General features: G+C 34.7%; 1 protein-coding gene across 21 annotated transcripts in view; it reads left to right on the forward strand.

The window, feature by feature from the left end:
* MBNL1 (muscleblind like splicing regulator 1) overlaps window positions 1–22,732 on the forward strand; it is a 245,081-nt gene that overhangs the window by 88,306 nt on the left and 134,043 nt on the right. The gene's annotated exons all lie outside the window — the stretch shown is intronic.

Here is a 22,732-nt window from a genome sequence, read left to right on the forward strand (position 1 = left end):
AACAAATTGAGGTTTCTTATAAAAAAAATGCTTGGCTCATTTCAAAGGTTTCTCTAATACCTCTAATACTTCTCCCTATCTTTTTCCCCTTCTACATTCAGGAGGCAAGAAACAGACTTGATATAAGCTTGTGATTTTATTGTTTTTTCTTTCTCATTAGAAAAGGCAGATCAAACTTACGTATGAAGGAACTAAGCACCCTAACAGGGAAGAGGTACAGGAACACTTTCCCATGTTCACAAGGAATTGTGGGTGAGTCCATTGAGTTCCCTCCAGAGATACAGGTAGCCTCCTATCAGTGCTTCCTCCCCATTCTAGCCTGTGTTCTCTCTAGAGGTCACGGCTCCATACGAAGATCAAACCTTAAGAGAGTTTTTGGTTTCATTCTGATGTTCTTCAGAAAGTGAATGAAGGCTTTGGACATTGCAATAAAAATATTAAGTCCAGGACAAGGAAGAGAATTCAGTTTCACTAGCTATTCACTAGGAAAAAATAGTTCACCTGGAGCTTTCTAGACTGGGGGAGATATTTTGGGGGGCATCATAGCCATGATAACTTGTAGTGGATGATTGGTTGGCTTCTTTTTAAAAGTTGGGAGATTTCAGCACAATTTTAAGAACTTTCTAATATAGAGCATTAACTCTCTGTGTCCAGTTCAATGACCTGCCTGGCGAGTTGCCTTAGACTTGGGAGTCAGAGGGCATATGTATGAATTCTTATTCTAGAACCAACTATGAGGATATAAAACACAAGTCTTGTTCTAATTTCCTCATTTCTTTTAAAATCAATGAGCATTTAATCACCAATTGAGTATAGAATACTGAACTAAAATCTGAAGGTGATGGGACGTTTAGTTAAACTCTAGTTACTCTTGCCCTGGAGCACATCCCTAAAATGGGATATATAGCTGTAGCAATACAACTACATCTATCTCTCTGTCATCTGTGCATCCATCCATCCATCCATCTACTTAACTACTTATCTACCCATCTAATTATACTTAATGAATTACTAAGTTGTGAGGGAACATATTTGGTAAACTCTAGAGGACTGTATGTGAATTTTGTCATCAGATAGTCAAATCTTAAACACTCTAGGATTGAAAAAATTGGAATAATATTAATAATCCCATATCACAGGCCTGTGGTTAAGAGAGAATTTTGGAAATTACATAATTATGAGGTATCCTTCTTGTTCTTAAGGTGAAATGAGGTCTCCCTTCATGGGGAAAACTGTTCAAGTTGTGATGCAATGACTGCCTATCAAGGATACTTATCGTAGGAGAGATTGCGATCTTTCCAACTATAAGAGATGTGATGCCATTCTAACTTAACTTAGCACAGTGCCTGGCACATAGGAGGGCTCAATAATTGTTTCTTTACCTTGTTAACTTTATTTTAAGGATATTATGATGACATGCTGCTTTTAGAGAAGGTTATATCATTCTCAATGGAAGTACCTCCTGGAATTAATTATTAATGCAGCATTTTGCAATAATACAAATTCAGTATTTGGTAAGTCAGTTACTTAAATTAGTCACAAAGTTTACCTTTGTACTCTCTATGAAAAAAGGGTTTGCTAAGTTAAGTCTAATGCAAACAAGATCAGAGAATTTGTCCAACCTCCTTCAGAGAACACTATTATGAATCATTTTTGTAGCATTTAGAGATATACAAACATTTACAATATGCTCATTAAAAATGAGCTTCGTGTAGCCATTAAAGCAGTAGGACAACTCCTTAGCAGTACTCCGTTAGAGTTACTGTAATTACTTAAAGTAATGCAATTATGTTTATTGTAAAAGCACTCCATAATAGAACTTTCCATGAATTCCACCAGACCTGCCCCCCAATTAGTCATCATTCATTATGTTTTCTTATTGATTGTTTGCCTTAGTTAATAGCTTCAGCCACTGACTGCACATTCTGGAGACATATGACAGGGTAGGAAAAACAAAACCTCAGTTAGGCTCATCATTTTGAAGTTTGAATTTCTTTGTTATGAAATAAAAGCAAAAACTTGAATTGGTTAATCAGGAGAGTTGGAAAATTATATAAGCGTAGTTAGATTGGAAAGAAAGCTTCAGGTTATTGAGACAAAGTTGAAACACACACACACACACACACACACACACACACACACACACAAAATCTTTTCCTTTCTAACCATACTTAGCATTCTCTTACTTTAGCCATTATGTCCATTTATCTTCAGATTCATGATAGGAATCTTATCATTTTCATCCTCAAACATGAGAGTAAAAAATCCTAAATTTGGAAAGCCCCTAGGATTCTAAAATTAGGAGAGTTCATGGAAGTAAACAAGTTCATTCTCTTGATTTTAAGGATAAGGGAAATGAGACCCAGAATGATTTTTGTCTTTGACTCATTGTCATGAGACAAACATGGTTTTGTTTCAGATGTAATAGATAGTTCATGGAATTAGATTCTGCTAGGATTTTTTTTTAACCCTCTATATGTTAATATATCACTTTTGGAGCAAAAAAAATCATGTTTTAAAAATGTGTGGCAATTGCATATCATACTGAATGATGTGGAAATTTAAATATCTTTTTATTAAACTGGCAATGACTTGTACTTTTTCCCCATTTAAATAATTTATGAGTTCCATGTATTTATGGAGGAAAAGATCCTTAAAATTCTTTCCAGATATATTCTTCTCTGGTTGTATCTATTTAGCTAAAATACTTGTATACATTCCTTTAAAAATATTATAATGGCCAGTCATAATTTGTGCTTCTGGTATAAATGACAGATTAATGACAGGTAAAAATGCTGACAGGATTTCTAGACAGCACAAACTATTTTTTTGAATATAGAAACATTTATTATAATAATATATTTCATGATACAAAAATATGATGTTTTAAATTCTATTTTTATTTACCATATCAAATATATTTTAAGGACATGAGAAACTTCCATCTTGCTATAGAATTTTCCATATTGAAGTGTAGTTAATTCTAAACCATATAAAATAAAATGAATGAAGACTTAATACATACCTTGTTACATATTTCCCTGGGTCTCTGGTACTTTTGCGTTAGCTGATATCCCTTAAGTCTTTTATGTCGAATACCAAATTACTTTCCATTTAAGGCCCAACATCAATTTATAATAGACCATTCCTTAAAGTATTCTTAGATAACATCTAAAAATGTATCTCATTTTCAAAAAAATGGTTACCAATTTCTTTATTTAATTTTGCATGTTCCCAGTTTGGGAATTTAATGTAACTTGGATGTTAACTTTATTACATATAAAAATACAGAATTTTCCTATCTTCACATTTTCAGACACTCATATCAGCATAAGAATGTGAATATAGAGTCCACCCATTCTAATCCTTCAATTTTACAGATAAGAAATTGAGATCTAGAGAAATGAAGAAATTTGCTTAAAAAACATGGCTCATTAGTTGGGTGTCTTGTCAGTCTCCCAGACTTACAAGTATATTCACGTTCCAGAGATTTGACATTGATTTTAGAAGCCTTTGGGCAGTTTTCAAGAAATTATTCTTAAAGGAAGCTGGTGAATTAAATTATGGTTGGGTCTTCATGTGCATCAACTAGCTGAATAGTCTGTTTGATCCAAATTATTAGCTTTGAGCTCTCTGCTGATTCAGCCATTGTGTACAGAGACCATGGCATTTGACTTTGTGACATCACAGGATTAAGAGATCTAGAGCTAGGAAGGCCTTAGAGAACGTGTAATTGAAACCTCCCATTTCCCAGAGGAAGTGCTATTCAAGCAAAGGCCTTTGGAATATAAGCCCAGTAGTAACATTGCCTCTCTTTCCTCTTAACTGAAACTGGTATCAATCAATCAGTAAATATTTATTTAGTGCCTACTATGTGGTAGGCACTGGTGGAATAATAACATATAGCACTTTAAATTTTACTAATTTCTTTATACAGATTATCATTTCCAATCATTACATTTATTCGTGTTCTCATTTACCAATGGGTATAATGAAAAGGAGATCAGAGCTCTATCAGCCATATACTAATAAGTGTTGTAAGTGAGAAGAAGTCCTAATCGCTCCACACTCCAAAGAGGTATTTCCTAGCAACCATACTGGTGCCATGTTCTGTTTCTCTACATATAGACCTACCCTGAAAAATTGTAAGATTCCTCCTTTTACTTCTCATGATCTGAAAGAAGTCAGTAAGTATCCAGATACTCCTTGAAGAATAATGGCACAAGGTTTTCTCATGCTAAAGAAGGTCTCTCTTCTACCTAGCCAGGAGCATCTCTCTAAAATCCATGGATACATGTCCTAATTTTTAATATATGGATCATTGGAGTTCATTGGCTTCCAATGGTTGCCTGTGTCTCTTACCACTATTTCTTTAATGCCCTTTTGCTCACCTTTGGAGATGATGTGTTATTAATCAGCATTTCTTGATGCAATCTCCTTTTAAAATTGCTTGGTGAATTAAACAACAATTTTTACTTCAAGGCAAAAGGCAAACAAAAAAATCTGATTCCTCTTAGATCCTTTCCTCTCTCCTTTTAAAATCAGTAAAACTGGTATTGTATTGCTAATTTAGGAGGACACCATTCCTTTTGAGGAAAAGTGTCTGTACTTTACAGACACTTAATAAACATTTACTTGTTTACTCAAATTGTCATGGCCCCACTCTGAGTGTTTTTGAGTCATTCAAACAGCATAAAAACTGAAAATCTGAATCTGACAACATACAGCATGGTAAGGATAGCCATTAGGAAATCTTGCTTGCTCTTGGGTATATACTGCACATTTAATGATGAACTTCTTTGTGACTCAGTTCTCAATCTGTCTCTTATGAGCCATCCAAGATTGTGTGCTTAGTTGGTTGCTTTGGATTGAATTTTTTGTTGAAAGGGAAACAGATGTATTGAAGAACTTGGATCATTTGCCTTTTCAGAATAGAGTGCCAAGTACCAATGGGTTCTTAGATTTCCTCAAATCTTGTCTGACTTATTCTAATTGCCTCCTATTTGGTCTTCCAGATTTCATTCTCTACACAGCTGCCATCCCAAGGTCTTTAAACATTACTAAGCTTTTCAGTAAAACAATGGCTTTGAAGATTACAACATTCTAGACAAGTAACAAGTAGTGAAGATGGGATAGAGAATATTGCATTTGAAAAACAGTCAAAGGGTCCATTGGGCTGGAATATAGAGTGCCTGAAGCTTAATAATGTTTAATGAGGATGCAAAGGTATTTGGGCTCAGGCTTGTGAAGGATTTTAAAGGTCATATAGATCCTAAAAGGAATCAAGAACCACTAGTCAAGACAACAAACATTTTTGTATACCATGAATCCCTTCTCATCCTGGAAGCTCTCAACATCTCTTTAGCAGCTTCTATCTCTTCCAGAAAATCACACATGTTTAAGTTTACCTTTTCTATACATGCATTTATAGACCTCTTTTCTCTCCCTATAGAATGTAAGCTTTTTGAAGACAGGGGCCTTTCCCATTATCTCTTTTGTTATCCCAAAGATCTAGCGTAGCTTAATAATTGCTGCTAGATGGATTTATCTTGAAAGTACTCAGCTGGGCAAATACTTAAGCAGATTGATTTTTTGTTTGTTTCTTTGAATTCATCAGGATAGTCAAACTATCCAAAGGAATATGCTTTTTTAATCACTCAATTATTTAAACTCGATTGATTTCTCATGTTGTTCAGATTGACCTATAGAGCCTTGCTGAGAAGTAGCTTCTCTATCAGATCTGCTCTTTGTAGGAGGTATGCTTAACTCTCTTTGATTGTCTGGCTTCTTCAATCTTTTGGGTGTTTTCTGCCTGTCTAGACCACATACTGAATTTTGCTGTTTTCACATATTTTGCAAAAATGAGTTATTCTTCAAAGCCTCCTTGATGAATAGTTTGTTCATCTGCTTATGACGAAGGGAAGCAGCATAAAAAAACAGTTAACTGCAATCACAAGCTATGAATGTCTACCTCTGGAGACAAGACTTTGCATTTTGTTTAACATTTAATTCTTGGTGAATAATTTCCAAACTTTATTTTCTTTAATAAGAGAGAAATGGGATGAATAGTGTTCTCATTGGGAAATTCTAAGGCGAATTTAAAAACTTAATCATCTTGGGAGCATGATAACTGTGTTTACTGCACTGCTTTAAATAATTTTGAATGTGAAACATATAATTTGATCATTTCCCAAGCATTCTGGTGGTTAAAGAAATTGTTCATTGGAAGTGGAGAAATGTACTTTCTTGATCAATAGAAATAAAAATAGCATTTAGATAGCCCCTATTACAAATATTATCTCATTTTATCTCACAACATCACTGAGAGATAGGTGCTATTATTATCTCCATTTTATAGATGGGGAAACTGAACAGACAATAGAGATTAGGTCCAAGATCACAGAGTTAGTTATATCTGAGGCTGGATTTTAATTCAGCTCTTTTCTAATTTTGGGCCTAATGTTCTAACTATGCCATCTAAATAACTTGCTCGTGGTTATGGAGCCATTAATGTCAGCTCCTGGGAGAAAATGAACTCGGGTGTTATTCAATCACTCAATCAATCAGAATTTGTTAAACACCTGCTCTGAGCCAAGCACTGTTCTATGCTTTTGGGTTGCAAACAAAATGAGTGGAACAATCCCCTTTTTGGCAAACTTTTTAAGTCGATTGGTTCTGAGATCTCTATACCACCTTATCTCTATTTCTTCCTTAGTCCTAGGTATGTGAGTCTAATGTTTCAATGATAATAAGATTTCTTGAAGTTTTTTTTTTTTTGTAATCAAGAAAAGGAAGCTTTTTATAGATCATCATTTTCATCTAACTGTTCAAATTTAAGAATATTTGTTTACATTTTACCACTCTTCTGCTTTGAAGTTTTTTTTCTCCTATTTTTCCCCATTCTTAAAGTTGTCTCATTTTCACACAGTGTACAGAATATATTTTTGTGATTATTTGTTGAGATATTTTTGTAGATATATTTTTAATAATAGCTTTGTATTTTCAAAATATATCCAAATATAGTTTAAAACATTGTATTCCCAATTTTTTTCTTCCTTCCTTCTTCCCACCCTTTCCCTGAAATCATCCTGCTGATCATTTCTTATAAAACAATATCCTATAACTTGTTCAGCCATTCTCCAACTGATGAACAGCCACTAAGTTTTCAGTTCCTTGCCACTATAAAAAAGGCTGCTGCAAATATTGTTGCACATGTAGATGCCTTCCCTCTTTTTATGATTTCGTTGTTATAAAGTTTCAGTAGAGATACTGTTGTATCAAAGAGTATGCACAGTTTGCTTAGCCCTTTTATCATAGTTCCATTTTGTTCTTCAGAATGGTTTCATCAATTCACAACTCCACCAACAATGTATGTGTCCAGTTTTCCCACACCCCCTCCAATGTTCATCATTATTTTTTCCTGGAACTGTAGTTATCTTTTAATTTAGGAAAAGGTAGACAGGGACAGTCTGTTTTCAGCTAATTGGCACCCATCCTACTCTAATTCAGCATGGCTGGAGGTGAGGGAACTCTACTTACTCCAATCCTTTGAAGTTATCAAGCTCAACTTCTGACAACTAGTAACTGAGGACAAATTTACTTTGAAGCTGATATACATTACGGATAGACGCTGGAACCAATAAAACTCTCCCGACATAATGCAGAGCATGTCTTGCCAATTTGCATTCAGCCAAGACAGCTAAATGAGAATGCAAGTGAGTTGGATTTCTGATCTCCCAGCTGCTGGGCCTTCCTTACATGAAAAGGCAGCTCCTTTTGCATTTTGTGCATCACATTGCTGATGCGTATGCATTGGATGGATAAAAAGCAAAGCTAAATGACCTTGTCCATTTTCATAATCATACAGTAATCCTGAAATTTACTTAATCTTCAAATTGAAAAGAAAAAGATTCTCTGCCATTTGTACCACAGGTTTTCAAGCAACTCACAGTATTCCTCTAATCTTTCCTGTATTAATTTCATTTATCTTACCTGAAAAGTCATCTTACATGTTTAGTTAGTTATGAATGCAAACACGGTTTTAACCATCAATTTTAAATCAATATCTAATCCAAAGTGTGTCTTTCGTTTTATGCTGGTCTTCCCACCTCTTATTTCATTTGTTATATTTAAAATCATTTGAAAGATTGTTTTAAAATTTTCAAACATTTACTTAAAATTCTGCAAGTTTCCTTCCTCATGACTAATTAGAAAGTCAAATATACAATTTCTTTTTATGATGGACTTTGTTTATTAGACTACAGTTTTGTACTTTGGAAGGAATTTCTCCTCTAATTAAATAGTCTTATTTTACTTTTTTTGAGTGGCAGTGTTTTATTTAGTAAAAAATTTCATTTTTTTCTGTAGGAATATAAACAATCATCTCCATCCATGACTTCTCCTGTCTCTGTCTTCTCTACTATTACTTCTGGAAAATGCATCCTATGCTTTTCTCCTGCCTTTTTTCTTTCATTTTTAAAAGATTATTTTTACCTTTAACTGATAGATTTTTCTTCTTACCTTTTAGAAATCAACCAGTCTCTATCTAATGAACTGATTCCTCACTGTTGTCCTCAGAGTCATTTCAAACAATTTGCTTAATTCCAACTTTGGAAAATCACCATTATTATAAATAGAATAATACACATTTTTCTCCCCCAGAGTTTAGGACAGAATGAAGATGAGAAGAGATTTCTTAGTTTTATTGGATTTTCCAAATGTAACCCAGAATTGCTTACTATTGGAATGGGGAATGGGAGCTGTGGTAGCCGGTCAAGCCAGCACTTGATTCATTGAGCTCTATTTCCTCCCTTTTGTCCATTCCATTGATTATTGCCTGTTCTTTTGTGCTTTGTATTGATCTGGTATGTCTTAAATAACCAAACCATATAATTTTATTGTTAAGGAGGCTCAAAGTGCTCATAGATAGAGCTTTTTGCACTTTTAATTGAGTTAGTTATGTCAGCCTTTTGGCATATTGTGGAGCAATTAGAGGAGAACAGTCAGTGTGTGGAGAACTTCTGTATGGGAGGGGAGCTCTGTAAAATGTGTCTGGCTTTTAGGTAGCAGCCAACATCCATGCAGTAAGACCTTCCTGGAGAGAAGCCGCTGGTTGTTATTTAGGCAGCAATAAAATCAAACCTGGGATTTTTGCCATCTTTCTACAGAGAAATGCAAAAACGAAAGCCCCTTCAGCTGCCCACTCAGCGACAAAGAAGAATATCTCTTCTGTGGGAGGCTTGTCTTATAGAAGTTGACCAATTGATTTTCCTCTCTGTGACTGGACCTTGTAGAAATCACAAAATTGCCATAGTAGAAACAGATGAGGTTAAGCTGAAAAAGAGAAAGAAAGAAATGAGACCTGAGGGGTTTATTTTCTCCTTTTCTTTCTTTTCTTCTTCTTCTTCTTTTTTTTTTTTTTTTAGCTCTTTTTAAAAATTGATGAGCAGGAGCTTGTCATGATCTGTTGTTGACAGATGATTGATTCTTCCTCTTAAATTGATTGTATTTTTCCTTCAATTTTTATCCATTCATCCATTCTACTAAGATAAAAATAAATTCTCTTTGGAATGAGCTCATGGTCCAGTAGTCCTCCTAATGAATGCTACTGTGTGTCTCATCAGCCTCATGGCTCCCACCCATGGAAAAGTTTTTATTTCTCTTAAGCAGCACAGTGAGTGTCAAACCAGTGACTTTAAGTTATAGGAAAATTTTCTATTCAATGCAGATAATATTAGTATTTTGAACAAAACAATAAAGATAAAATAAAATTTCATTGGTCTGTAGTGACAGAGGGAAAGAACATTTAAAAAATGTGAATAATAGACATCTTAAAAGTTTTATTTACCCCAAAGTGTTGACAAAATTTAGAGGAATCTTTTTCAGTCACTATATTTTTTTAAAAACGACATTTCTTTAAAAAAAATCAATAATCAAGAAATTTCAATCGATCTCTATTTCTTGATGGCTTGATTTATTTTGGTCTTGGTGAGCTTAGCACATAGTTGCCTAATGCAGACTAGGAACTTACTAAATGTTTGTTAAATTCAATTCATATAGAATTGAACAAAACTCAATATCTTTTCCTCAAATAACTACCTTAAAAATTCTTCATTGATTTTTTTTCTTGTTGGTACCTTGGCAATGAAAATGTGATTCAGGACTGAGATCACTTAATTTACATCCTTCATTTGGGATTCTTTTTTGGTAGTAAAAAGCAGAGACAATGGATGGATGATTGAAAGAAAAATAATATATTAATGGCTTCTGAATGTACTAACTTTAGAGGATTCAGTTTTTCTTTAAATGAGACAATCCCTTCTCTCTAGTAGTTGACATGGAGAAACAATAAAATGTGGGCTAATGATGACCAAAGAAGGAAGTTTGGGTTTGTTGAATCATAGGCATAATGAGTTGATCTGTAGAGTAGCAATTTGACCATTCCCTTTCCAAAATTAATATTACTTTTGATTATATACTCAATTGATTATATATCTTTCATGATATACTCATATACTAATAGATTCGATCAAATTACGGTGCTAACAGGGAAGCAAACAATTCTTTCACTGGCTTAGTTAATATGTGTAGATGCTTTAAGGAAAAAGAGCTTTTTTCTCTAAGAGTTTTCTGTATATGTTACTCTTTTTCAAAAAGCAGCTTCCTGCTCATTAATAACAAGATGACTCTCTTCTATCTTTTGCATTTTTAAAATTTTGTTCACATTCCCACTTTGTCCCATAATTATAAAACCCTCCAGCTATTTTATAAATCAAGAATATACCGAGTTATATTTTAGTCAGTCAAATAAATTGGCTTGGGATTTCTTAATTCTTAAAATACAACTACTATATAAGATTTAAAAGAAACTTTTATTATGTGATCCATAAAAAAATTGATGTAGTAAGTACTAGTTGATCAATCTGAAGTTATGAAGCTGATTTTGGATGATTTAAAATATCATATATTTGAGGATTCAGATGAATCTTTCATATACTTTGACTTTTGATCATCATAAAATATGTATAATTAAAATTTTATATATAAGTATTTTTGTGATACACATAGATATATGCCCATAGTTATATTTGCTTAGTAATTATGACATCTTTTAGTTTTTAAATTCTAAAGATGGGGTATTTGAAACTTTTCCTGTAGCAAATTGATAGATTTTGGGGAAATACTCCTTGCAAAGGTGTCAGTTTATTTCATGGATTTGAAACTTTGATCCATAAAACAATCCCAGAATCATGAGGCACATTGGCTTTAGATCAGGAATGTTTTGTTATCTTATTCTAGGAAACAGGAAGAATCATGGTCAATCTTTGCCTGCCATATCTTTTACCTTTATGGCCAAGGCAAGCAATTTTCCAGACTGTTTAACAGTGGAAAGGAAAGGACTTTTAAGGAAATCATTGTCATTATTAGCTGAAAAATATTTTTCTTAGGAACTCTTCTTTAGAAAAACAGATAATTTGGGGGAAGAGACTGGTTACTCATAGTGACTCTAAAAGGGAATATTAATTCATAGGCAAACTTCTCGTACTTCTCACAATTCTGAAGAACATTTTCAGATGTAAGAAATTTTAGGTATTAACAGTTTTCATTCAGCTCTTGAAGCAAAAGCCTTTTAGATTAACTTTTCTTAATTTGTTTTGTTCTAGCAGAGTAGTCCTGCAGAATGTATTTTTCAGATTTCTAAAAGAGCTAAAGGTTACCTTTACTTCAATATGTGCTTTGAAGCCTAATTTAAATTAAAAGGATTTGCTTGATTGATTAAAAATCACTTGGCTATTTTTCATCCTTCCCTTTTAACTGGCTTGAAAAGACCTATATCCCAGCAAGCCTCATTTGTTCCATGACCCAGTATTTAGGGTTCGTATTCTTGATGGCTTTGACTCTGTGGCTTATCATCATTACAGAAATCTTTGAAGGAATGAGCTAGAAATCTTTTTTTTTCCTAATCCACAAGTATCTCTTGTGTCAGTCAGAACAATGGAAGCAAGATTAATATTTAATTTTATCAAAAACATCTTTTTTTGGACATCCACTGGTGGAAATACTAGGAAGATGGACTTAACCTAATAAGATAAAATTTAAGAGTAATAAATATAGAAGTACCATAATTAACCTCAAAAGAAATCCTTTACAACTTCAGTGTGAAGGAGAAGTACATTAATAGTAAAGTTCTGGGGCTTTACTGAGTCGCAAACCCAGCAGGTATCAAAAGGCTGTTGTAGCAGCTAGGTTTAGAGAAATGTATGGAAAGCATTTTTAAAACCTTTAAAATGTCAGAATTCTCCTTAGTATTTGGGAAGCTGCCATGATTTGATGCTGTGTTCATGTCCTAAATTAGAGTAGTTATAGATACCTTTCTTCCACTCATATCCTCTTTTCAATAGAAATATGTATATACATTTACATACATGTATGCATATATCTGTGTATGCATATATATGTGTGCATAGAAATGTGTAGGCTCATACATACACATATACATGTGTAATCACATGCATATACACATGTGTGTGTATGTATCAATGTATATACATACACATTTCTACTTTGAGTGCCAAGTTTTAAAAGGGATATTAACAAATTGAAAGATATTCTAAGCAATACCACAAGATGGTGAGAAAATTGGAGATCTGGTCATTTAAACATGGCTTCAAGGACTTAGGGTTACCATGAGTGGGATCTTTAAGCATTTGAAGAGCTTTCTTGAGGAAGTATTATTATGAGCCTTATTTTTGGTTGGCTCCAAAGGGTAGTATAAAAAGCAATAGGTTGAAGTTATAAGGAGACAGGTATTGACTTGATAGAAGGAAAATCAGATGAACATTTAGAATTGTCCAAAAATGCCAACTACTTCAGAAAGTGATGAATTCTTGCTCATTGGAAGTTGTCTTATTGAGCTTCAATAATTAATTTTTTTCCAGGATGTTGCAATGTCAATAGGTTTCTATTAATGTAGAAATTATATTGGTGATATCTGAGACCTCTCCTAATTTTGATTTTCTGTAATTCATATTTAACTATGGAAATCTTATTCTGTTATCAAACTATGCTGCTAATATTTGTTTTCACCTGCACTTTAAAGAATAAAACCAAAATGACCGTTCTTTTTGTTTTTGTTTTTCCTGTGGTTGAACATTTCCATCAATTTCCAAGTTGGCCAGTCGCATTTTGAGTTAAGTTATAGACACTGAGAGAGGGTATGACCCTTTTCAATGATCTTTTCCAATGCCCTCAGAGAAAAGTGAAGTCTAGGCAAATTCAATGAAATGTCCAAAGGTCACAACTTTTTATTTGGATGATGAGATGCATTTTTTTTCAATTGATAAGACAAGAGAATTGGTCCAGATGATTTCTGAAATCCTTTCTACCTTTAAATCTTTATTATTTTGTGCCTTACAATATATTTAAAATTTTGTAATTATAGGAGGTTACAGTACATTCTCCCTTTGAACCTAATTCCATTGATAATGATTTTTATTGAATGTTCTGATTGACTGAATTGAATGATTGTTCTCCTTAAAATCAAATTCCAAATCAGATTTTCTAAGTTTTTTTCTTTGTTAATCTTTTGTTTTAGTGATGCTGGGGCACTAAACAGATTGAGGTCATTCCACAAATATCTGTTGTCCTCTTCCAGAAGAGTTATTGAATCGCTGACCAATTTTAATAGTCTAACAGAATATTAGGAGACCATAGAACTGTGAAAATGCTTTGAAAAACATGGCGGACTGCTAAACTCATATGATCACTGAGCCTGAAGGGACTTTTGAAATTGTCTATCTCAATGCCTTGTTTGTTATAGTAGAGCCCTGGACTTAGAATGAGTAAAGCCATGGTTCTATCATGGGAAAGTCACTTACTTAGCCTCCCTGCTGCATTTACCTCATCTCTGAAGTGAGAAAGTTGGACTAGATCATCCTGAAGGTCCCTTCTAGCTCTAAAGCTGTGTTCTCATATTATAGAATAGAGACCTGAAGTCCCATAGAAAGGCAGTATGAGACCTTCACTTCCCAGCCTAGTGCTCACTCTTAACTAACATGCTCTAATTCCTAGCCAATTAAGTGGTGATTATATTATTCAGAATGGATACTTTACTTACTCAATCTGATAATCGAGGCTAGAAACTACAGACTTTTAAATTGATCTTCATATAAGCTCCTTGTCATGTTATAGATGTAATAGAAAACTTTGGGTCAGCCACCACAGAGCCAATTTCAGAAGATTCTTTTGGAAATTTTTTGTTGGTTGGTTGGTTGGTTTTCGTGCAAAAGCCAAACTTTCTTGGTGTAGAAGAAACTACTTGGGCCTGCTGGAATTACCAACTCATCTTTCAGTTCCAGTGTTAAATTTTTGCAAAGGTGAGAGACTACAGGTTTGGGGCATTGCATATGCTATCAAGATTTGTTTCATGTATTGATTAGTTTTTTAAACTAGCATTTGTTTCTTCTGGTTTTCTTTTAGTATAAGGGATAGGCTCTTGGAAGGGAATATGTTCAAAAATTATAGTGACATGAAAAGATATCACACTAAAAAATCTTAGAGAATTGCCTGAAATTGATGAAAGATTAAATGATTTACTTGCCATGATTATGTCGGCTTTGAATCATCTTGGAGCTCACTCCACTATGGTTTGATACCCTTTAGGGATTCTTAACAACACATAGTTCTGAATACCTGCCAATCCAGTTAAACTCCTCTGACCCCGTGGTAGCCTCCTGGACATTTTGTCTTTGGAACACTGCCATATTTGAAATGTTGCCATAATTCTGAGTTATCTTGTATTGAAAGCTCATGAGAAATTGATCAATTGTTCTACCTTGATGGTGGCCCATAGGCAATGACACATCAGAAAACAACAAAGCAATATTCCCAGTGGCTTAATCTACATTTATTTTGGTCAGGTTAGTTACTCTGTGCCCATCACATGTGCTTTATTGGAGAAGTAGCTGGCTTTCACCAAGAAGAATAATTGTTTTTCCACAGTATCGTATAAGTAGTTGATACCATCAAATAACACTATTTTTCAGGGATTCTAGTGAGAATATGAAAAGGCATGTTAATTAGCCTTTGGTGTTTATTATGGGAGGTAGTCAAAGCTGCAATGATTATATTTGTTATCATTAGAGTAGTAATAACTCACAAGAAAAACAAGAGGAACTTGGGTTCTTTGTAGGGAATTTCCCTTCCCCCATTGCCCATTGCCATTTAGTTTCCTAAATCTCAGCATCTTCTGATCTCATAGCAATCTGAGTTTTATCTCCCTAAGTGCAATTGTTTCTGAAGTTTCTAAAACAAATCATAACTAAAGCTTGCCCTCAAGCTTATAAGAAAAAGCCTGATTCAAGATGTGCAAAAGGAATTCTTTAGATTATGTAAACTGCTGCCTTGTTGACATCACAGGTTAGTATTAGGGACAAGAATAAGGCAATACTTAGTAGAACCCACATAGTTAACCACTTTGGATAGGATCTTCTTCTAGCAGGATTAGCATGGAGGGCTTTGATCTCATCACACGCATGCTGGAGTAGAGTAATTAGAAGGCTGGTTACCAAGTGTCTGTCATTCCCTTCAGCATGAAGAACCAGTGTTCAATGAGCCATCGTGGCTGATATCTGCTAACACTTTGTAACAGCCTTCTGCTCCAAGAGAAAATCGGGCTGTTGCGTTTCTTTTAAAATGTTCATGCTTTGTTAAGGATGAAATGGATTTCCAAGGAAGAGAGGGATTTAGCAATAATCATGAAGAAATGGCTGGCTGTGTGAGCTCCCTTTAGGCCCATAGCTACAGTTATTATCATCGTGATCAATGAGCCTCATTGCAAGGAAAATCCCAGAAGCCTAAAGTGTCCCCACCAAGTAGCCCTTCACATTCGCTTTTGTATTGTTTTCAATTGTTTTCCTGAGAGACCAAGAGTTCTATTTCACTATCGCCAATCTTGCATCTTAGGAAATAGTGACTGCAGCTATGTGGCAGAAAAAAAGCAGCTGGATCAGAAGATTTGAATTTGTCAGATTTTGTTAGGCAAAGTGGGGTGATGGCAGAGAAGCAGACACATTTGTTGGGCCATCAGCTTCATTTCCCCCCTTTATTGTGTGTTCCTGGAAACTCTCTTTAAAAAGTAAAACATTTTCCTTTACTTAAAAAGTAAAACAGGTTATTCTTCCTCTAAGGAAGATGTTCTAGCTGAGATTCATTCTTGAATAAAAACACATCAAATAAATCACAGATAGAAGCCAACAGTGAGAGCAGAGAAACAATTACCCCTTTAATATGCATGTACCAAAGTCCCCACCAAGTTCTTGGGATTGGGTTCCCTCCTCACTGAGGATTCAAAGATAAAAGAAGAAAACAATTCTTGTCCTCAAGGAGTTTCTATTCAATATGGGGGATTCAATAACCACAAACATCCCCAAATATAAGAAGGATAAAATTATGCACAGAAGTGAACACTGGGTCCTGTGAATAGATCAATTTAATTCTTACAGGATTCTGAGAAGAGAAAAGATTTTTAGGAGATCTTCAGCTGGCCAATTAAAAAAATCAGTTTGTCTCATTAACAGTCACCTTTACTTTATATTGTTATTAACATTTTCAATGAAATTAGATATTAGACATCTATGGCATAGATTCTGGGACCTGAATCTAATTTTTTTTTTTTGACATTGGAAACTCTTTGATGAAGAAACTCTTACCAGGATAGGGTCATGCCTTCTCTGCAATTTCAAGTCTAAATGAGTTTTCCTGGAACACTGAGAGGTTGTGACTTTCCAAGATTGAAACTCAGGTATCCCTAACTTTGAGGTCATCTCTTTCCACTAGTGAGTGGAGGCCTCCACAAGGACCTGAGATCAAATCCTAATTACTTACTAGCTTTTGACTCTGAGTAAATGATTTGTCCTCCTTCTACTTCAGTATCTTCATTTGTAAAATGTTGGTGGTACTTATTACTTATCTTCTTTGATTGTTGGGATGATCCAATGAGATTGTATTTGTAAAGTGCTTTGGACAATATCTGGTACATAGTAAGTTCTGTATAAATTCCAGCTCTATTATCATTGTCATTGTTATTATCATTATCATCATTACCATCATCATCCTCATCATCATTAGATGACTAGGTTGGAGTTGGTGAGTGTCTGGGCAGAATTTTGGGTCTGGTTCTGGCACTCTCTTCACTACACCATGTTGACATCCAGAATTCAGAAAGATTTTTTGTTTTCATTTAAAGAATACATTCACACTATAGAGAAAAGAATAGTGATGAATACAGCTGTCACAATATCTCCCGCTTCCTGACCCGGTCCCAGGACCGATTGGCCATATACCTGCATAGTTCAGTCTAAGAGAAGCTCTCTGAATAGAAACTCAACATTATGACAGTCTGTTTCATTTGGACACACTTTATGTGTTTGTTGTAGACGATAGCATTTTTTCTCAGTCCCGTGCCCCTTATGATTCAGCCTTCACTTGGTAACTAGGGCAGGGAGTGATAATGGTGAGATTAAGATGTGTTGGAGTGGGCATGACCCTGCGCAAGATTCACAAGTGGGGAAAGATTATTATTGGGGCTCTCCTAGTGTTTTCTATCTTTCTTGGATTTTAACTCCTTCATCCCTACACCTTTGGAGTGAAGCTAATACTTATATACCCTGAAACATTTTTGTTTAGGATTTTGATAGGTTTTAATGACAAGGTGGGCTATGGTTCAAACCAGACAAAGAAACAAATAGTTCTCAGTTTCCTTTCAGCTCTTTTAGTGAAAGTGTTGTGTTTTATTATTTCCTTTCTATCCCTTTCCTTTTTTTTAATCTAGATATTTTGCAAGTATTTTGCAGACTGAGAACATGCACTTTAATTCAGCTACTGTTTTCAATTCCCAAATTTGGGATTAAATCTGTAGGGTTTACTTGATCACTTTACTAATAGTTTATTAAGGATAAAAAAAAAGAAAGAATACCACTCTTGAAATGAAATCTGTAATTAAAAGAAAAAAACACACTTTCTCCATAGTTAATGTTGTCATTTAAGAGTGGTATTCTTTCTTTTTTTTCTTTTTATCCTTAATAAACTATTAGTAATTTCTGTCTCCAAATCCTGTATACTACCAACAAAGATGCATTAATATATTTCTGGCATACTTTTTTGAAAAAAGAGGAAGTCCCTTTTTCCTTAGAAAAATTAAGAGGAAGAGAGGATAATGGGGAAAGTCTTACCTCTAACCAAAACTCAAAAAAAAAAAATCAACTAGTTCTGTTCCATAAAATACCATGTTATTTTAAGTTTATAATCTGAAATCATTTTGGCTTTTAATTTTATGAAGCTACATTCTGAAGGGAAATAGGCAGGCAACCACTATAATGCTCATCATTCATATTTTGGCTATTTTTTTTGGTAAATTTTGATTTTTAAGTCTTCCCTATGACCCTTCCACCTAATTTCTCTTGACTTTACCATTTATATAAAAATAGTTTTACTACTCCATGACTTTCCATTTTCTGAAAAACATTGGAAGAAAATGGATGTTAAAGAATTTTGAGTTCTTCCCTAGGAAGTTACTATGGCAACATAGGATGTTAAATTTTTGATGACTTTATTGCCTTGAAGAGTCGTGATATAAGTAACAGAATAACTGAATTAGTTAAAAAAATATTCCTTTGAAAATTATTTCTGATTTTTCCCCCACTTTAAAAACAGTTGAGCTTTTTATAGTCTTCTTATCTTCCAGGTTTATATAATTTAAAATACTTTCCAGGTTCATTTGAAGAGACTTGAAAGCAAATTTTGAAAATAGAGGAAACACCTTGAAATGAGAGCATATCACACAAAAGGTTGAATATCGTATTGCAAAATGCTTGTTTGCACATATAAATTATATGCTATTTTTAGAAGTCTATTTAAAGTGTATTTCATAAAGTAAAAATGGCACAGTGGGGAGAAAGAGACCCCCGACTAAAGGCTTATTCTGTCTTCTCTCCTGGACTTCCTTATCAGGGAATGGGAATGTAAACTGGGTTCTTCTACACGCAGTGTCTGGCGATCCTGGATTTTTTGTCCAACTTAATGTGTTAGGCAACAAACGCCGCTTTAAGTCTTTCCAGTGGAAAAAAGGTGTGGTATTTTGACTTGGCATGATTGTACACTCTTAAGAGTGCAAGAATTGAACCAAAGAAAGTTTGCAAATAAACACTGGCTGTTTTTAAATGTTGAAAATAGAAAAAAGTAACGTAAATGAATAAAGTGGAAGGAAAATTCCTAAAGAAGATGCGGCAAAGTCAATGTTACTCAACCCCAAAAGAACATCAGGGGAAAATTTGACAGAGTGGAATAACAGGAAGATTAGTCATTTCTGGAAGACAAGAAATTAAAAAAAAAGGAAGAAGTATTTAAAACAGGAATGTGGAATTGGAAGTGTGAGTGGGGAAAGAAAGAGATGATCTAATAGGGTGAGCTGCACGAGGCTAAAAACAGAATGTGACTGACCAAATGAAACAGCAAAATAGAGAGAGAAAAGGAGAGGAAATCTGTCATTGTGGATTAAGAAAGGCCTGAAAAAATAAGAGACTGGTTCATAGTTATTAACCCAATGGAGTTGCCTTGAGTGAAAACGGTTAAAACTGGGAAAAGTGAAAAGTATTTCCTTTAAAGCAAATTAAATCTTCAATCAGTTCTATGTGTTGGAAAATAAAATAAGTGACTGAAACATCTTGAACTAGGTGTGATGCACTATGAAACACCAAAGCATGTTGGGATTGAAAGTTGTGATTCATGCATTTTCCTTTTGACTAAAGAACACGACACATCTTTCTCCCACTGCCCCCTCTACTCCCACCTCAATTTTAATGAGAATTTCTACAAATATGATCCTTTCCTTCTAGGCCATTTATAGAAGACTTCTAAGAGAAAATTCCCTAAATAATCCAGTATTAACAGAATGACATTTTCTATTTTCTTCTGCGTCTTTGTCTCATCTTATTTTCCTTGGCAAGATCATTGGGGATTTTTACCAAGTAAAAAATGTATGCTCCACAGTGTATGACACACAGTATACAGCAAAATGAGAGTCAGGATAGTCTAGTGGAGAGAGGCTTAAGTTCAAGTATTGTTGCTTACATGTATTAACTGTGTTTTCTTGGGCAAGTCACTCATCTGAGAATGTCATAAGCTACTCTCTAAAATATCCAATTGCAAAAGATGTGCTTCACCCTTCCTCTCTTCTTCATCCTCCTTCTTTTTCTTCCTCTTCCTCCTCCCTTCTCTCCTTCTCCCTTCCTCCCTCTTTGTTTCTCATTCCCTCTCTCTTTCCTTCTCCCTCCTCCATTTCTCTCTCTTCCTTCCTCCCTCCCTCTATTCCTCTGCTTCCCTCTCTTCCTTTATCCCCTCTCTCATTATTCAAATCCAAATAAGTTGTGATTTAATCTAGCTCTCACAGGTTGTCAATGTTCTAAATGGTTTGAACTTATCTATTTGAATATAAAATCTCTACTTCTACTATCCTGTTATTCAGTCATTTCACTAGTGTCCAACTCTCCATGATCCCATTTGGAGTGTTTTTGGCAGTGATTTTCCATTTTCTTCTCCAGCTCCTTTTATAAATGAGGAAATTCAGGAACACTTAAGTGACTTGTCCAAGTCAGACTCAGTAAATGTCTGAGACCACATTTGAACCCAAGAGAAGTCTTCCTGACCCTACACATTGCACTCTCTGTGCTGTACTACTTAGCTGTCCCCTTGTACCACATCGTAGTCCAACATTGAATTGAACTAGAGAGTTGCCAAATACCCTGATGATAACTGAAGAAAGCATTGCCCATTTTGCCACTCAGAAATATGGGTGCTATAGACCTTCTCCAGTTTAGCAGGCTTCTTCCCAACTGTATTCAAGGGTTACTGTGTAAAATGAAAATGAAATCAGGCAGAGAGAAGTCCTCTTCTTCAGGGACTTCAGAGGTGAAGCTTTCACTGTCACCCCTGTAATAGCCTCTGTTTTTAAGAATAGCTTGTCAGGGACAGCTGGGTAGAGCACTGGCCCCGAAACGAGGAGGACCTGAGTTCAAATCTGACCTCAGACCCTTCATAATTCCTAGCTTTGTGATCCTGGGCAAGTCTCTTAACCCCAATTGCCTCAGCAAAAAAAAAAAAAATAGCAGAATGTTGTTGATCGGCCTCCGCATTATTGATGTCTCCTGATATTTAACCAGGACCAGGCTAAAAAATTTAGCTGCCTGAAACAGGGGGAGGAGCAAAATCAATTGTTTATTATAAATTTGGATTACTGAATACAAGTGGATTGTGATCCATTATTAGCCCATTCTTTAGTGAGTACAATATATATTCTTTCTTAAAAAAAAAAAAAGGACAAAAACTCCAGTAAGTTCTTGTAAAGACTCTCATTAATCTTGCTTAATTCAGCATTTGGACTGGGATGTGAGAATCAATTGAGTCCATGTATAGCACATTACAACTTCTCAAATGGCATCAGAGGCGGGAGAGAAGACTAGAGTTTTCAGTAGGGAAAAAAAATATGGATCTTGAAGAAAGGAAAGCCATGAGTCAGCTCCCACTTCCCTCTAGCTTTTTGAGCACAGAAAAGGCTTAATATTTCTGATTCTTGAAGTATCCTGATAACAGGCTTTGTTATTGGTTAGATGGGAGTAATAAATCTCCCACATATCCTTCATTTCAGGATTGTGATAAGGGTTAAGTGAGATAAAACCTCTTGTAAGTCTTAGATCTTTCTATGAATTCCAGGAATTGTACAAGATTGCCCAGAACTTCTTTTTCTAAAAGCAATGAGTAATAAATTTCATGTTCTTCTCGCTAACTGCAGATCACCAAAGATCCAAAGCCGGTGTCCTTATGTACCAATCCTAGGTGTGCCCTATGGCTTGTGGTCAGGTCCTGATCCATTTTCTTGAACTTCAGTTGAACTATGGGACTTCTAAGCCTCAAGGTTGTATTTAGGGATATAGGTCGAATAGAGAAAACTCAGAATGATTCCAGAATGTTAGGCACTCTTCCAAATGAAAAAAGTGAGTAGATTTTGGCATTATCCAAATTACTTGGAATTTTACCAAGGAAGACTTCAATGGATTTATTTTGGGTTCCAACTAAGATCTCTGGGACCCTTTAGAGACTTTGAAAGAAACTCAATGGAGAATCTATAGGGTGCCAGTATTTGACCCAATTTCTTCCTCTCCAAAATATCTCAATCTCTATGCCTTCTACGTAGTTCTCCAAGTGTATATGAAACTCCTAAAATTGAACCACTATATGAAGTGGTAGATAAGAAATTGGATTCAGCATCACAAAGAGCTTCTTTAAAATTGACCTCAAATACTTACTTTACTGTGTAAATCCACTGGGACAATTCATTTGATTTCTCTTCATCTCAATTTGACTATCCTTAACATAGGGATAATAATAACCCATATACAATTGTTCTGGGAATAAAATGAGAATACCATTTGTAAATCAAATATTAACTGCTTTTAGTATTATTGTTTTTATTAGAAATTGCACATTGGATTCCATGAAATATCCATTTAAGCATATTTCTTTATTATAGCATTTTCTGAGTTCCATAGTGGTCTAGTTTTGTTTTATGGGCATCCTGAAAGTAGGAAGTTTGGGCCATCAATACCTTGACTACCTTCAGTAAATGCAGTTATAAAATTCAAAAAGACCAGTTTGCTGCAAGGCTTCTGGGAACATTTTG

The sequence above is a fragment of the Antechinus flavipes genome, chromosome 3 (assembly GCF_016432865.1).
Source record: "Antechinus flavipes isolate AdamAnt ecotype Samford, QLD, Australia chromosome 3, AdamAnt_v2, whole genome shotgun sequence".
NCBI lineage: Eukaryota > Metazoa > Chordata > Mammalia > Dasyuromorphia > Dasyuridae > Antechinus > Antechinus flavipes.